Below are 3098 nucleotides of genomic sequence, written 5' to 3'. Positions count from 1 at the left end.
TACATATATTATACATATAATTATACATATATATGTATATAATATATACATATATATTATTATATATATATTAGTATATATATAATATATATATACTAATATATATATTACATATATATACATATATATTATTATATATATAATATATAATATATACATATATATTATATATATAATTATACATATATATGTATATAATATATACATATATATTATTATATAATTATTATATATAATTTATATATAATATATATATTATATATATATTGAAAAAATATTTTTTTAATATATATATAATATTTTTCAATTTGGGGGGAATAATTTATAGAAAAACAATTTTAAAGGGAAATAAACCTAGTCAAACAATGCGACTAAGTTTACCTGGAAATAAGCCCTTAAAATGGGTTTCTTAAAATGTTCCAGAAAATGACTTTTCTTCATTCGCAGTAAGTTGTAAAGGAAATTCAGATTTATTTTACCAACAAAATTAATGCCCAGACTTTGTCACCTCTCAGCTTTTCCTCTCATCTAACCTACAAATAGCCAGGAAGCCCAGCACACCATACGCCATCACACGTCTCTGGGGAACCAAGTATTGGTCACACTGTACCATTCGTGTATTATTTTCCCTGGGAATTCCGTGGTTGGTTTATTATGAGCACTTACAAATAAATGCTCAATCTAGTATTTGTCATGTGTTCTCTGTGACATAAAGCCCCTTTAAACCTTTGTCCTCCACTGATCTCCAATGACTCTGTCTTAGAATTTAAAATTTTCTGTAGGACAGTGGTCCCCAGATGGGTTTTGGCTTTAGCTGGTCATGAGCAATTTTAGTTGCATTTCGAGGACTTTGAATAGATTGTAAAACACACAATGCTTCCTATTATTATCTTTTTAATTTCTGCTTTCATAAAATGATGCTAATAATTATGTTAATTCCACAAAAAAACTTTAAATACTTCAACACTATTCTCTAAAAAGAAACATAAATATAATTTCCTTTTATTGTTTTAATTCTCAGTGTAAGTTTTGGGCTAATTATTTGGAATAGTGAAAAATGTGTTCTGTAATATTTAATAAAACTCATTTTGGAAGATGAAGATGGATGTAACAAAATAAATCACCCTATAATATTTTGCAAAAACATTAGCAATCGTCAGGCATGACAACCTTTATGTGATTTATAATTATGTTTTTAGTACTGAATTATTTTATTTAAAACATGCACTTGTTTGCCAAATGGCCCATTGATGCTGCCCATTTCTGATTGTGTTTGAAGTCCACAGTGATGCAGAATTTGTGAAATGAAATCCTGCAGAGCCTTGGGGATGTGACCCATGCCTGAAGGGGCTACAGAGGCAGGACTGCCACTCTAGTGAAGCCTGAAGTGGGACCACAACCCCAGGAGGCAGGACATCAGACCAAAGCGGAGTATTCTCACGCCTTAAGAGCTAATGGCGTTTGCCTTGCTTTCTTGATTTGTCTTTCAACAAATGATGCTGAAGTAACCAGCTACTCACATTCAGGAAAGTGAATTTAAATCCATATATGGATTTCATACGAAATTAACACAAAGTGGATCATGATTTAATCTCTGTAAATAATAAAACAGTTATTAGAAACCAGAAGGAAATATTTGTTTCCTTACATTAGGCAGCAGTTGTAAGCTGCTACGCCAGGGGAAAATTCATGGAGGAAAAAAAAAATATGATTGATTAGATTTCAAAAAAAATAAACAAAACTTTGCTCTATAAAAGGCACTGTTAACAGAATGAAAAAAAGAACACAATGAAAATCACATTGGATAAAGAGCTTATAACTGAAGCATTTAAAGAACTTAAAAGATTTGACAAGGAAAAAAACAGCCTTGAAAAAAAAATGGGCAAGTGGTTTGTACAGACATCTCAGCAAAGAAGGCGGAAGATAAACAGATGACCAGTAAACACATTCAATGATGCTGACATCATTAGCCACTGGGAATATGCAGATTATAACCACAATGAGATTATATAACCACATTGCGGGTTTTAACCTCTACACAATTTTTAGTATGGCTAAAAAAAATTGTTGGCAATATCAAGTGTAGACAAGAATGCCAAGACCTGGAGATCTCATACATTACTGGTTGCAATAATAAATGCTACAAAACAAAGCACACATACAAAACAGAAACAGACTCATAGACATAGAATACAGACTTGTGGTTGCCAAGGGGGCGGAGGGTGGGAAGGAATAGACGGGATTTCAAAATTGTAGAATAGGTAAACAAGATTATACTGCATAGCACAGGGAAATATATACAAGATCTTCTGGTAGCTCACAGAGAAAAAAATGTGACAGTGAATATATATCTGTTCATGTATAACTGAAAAATTGTGCTCTACACTGGAATTTGACAACATTGTAAAATGATTATAAATCAATAAAAAATGTTAAAAAAAAGTTTAAAAACTGCTACAAAAACTTTGGGAAATATTTGAGCAATTTATGAAGTTAAATATATGCTTATTATATGACCCAACCATTCCACTTCTACACATTTCCCCAAGTGCAATGAAAACTTATTTTCACACACAAAAAACTAGTAATGAATATTTATAATAGCTTACTCATAATTGCCAGAAACAACATAAATGTTCTTCAAGGAGTAAATAAACGAATTTTAGTACATTCGTACCATAGAAAGCTTCAGCAGTTAACCAGGGGCAAACTACAGATCTATGTAACAAAATGGATTAATTTTAAATGCATTATAAAAATGAGAGAGTCCTGGACTCAGAAAGCTTTATGCTGTGTGATTCCACTGCACGACATTCTTAAAAAGAAAAAGGTCACATTATTGGGTCAGAAGTTGCCAAGGTTTGAGGAAGTTGGGATATAAAGTACAGATGAGTAGTGAGAGTGAGTGTTTCTGGGCACGATGGACCTGATGTGTCTTGACATAGTAGTGATTCCACAATTCCGTATTGATGACGACCAAGAGGAATTTATTTTACTCTATGTCCATGAAAATAAAATAATAATTTTATGAATGGACACATGGGAACTAAAGGTTTATAAACATTTGTTGGTTTCAACATGGCAAAAAGAAATTGGGA

This window comes from Vicugna pacos, chromosome 36, assembly GCF_048564905.1.
Source record: "Vicugna pacos chromosome 36, VicPac4, whole genome shotgun sequence".
NCBI lineage: Eukaryota > Metazoa > Chordata > Mammalia > Artiodactyla > Camelidae > Vicugna > Vicugna pacos.
Note: the sequence above shows the minus strand (reverse complement) of the source record.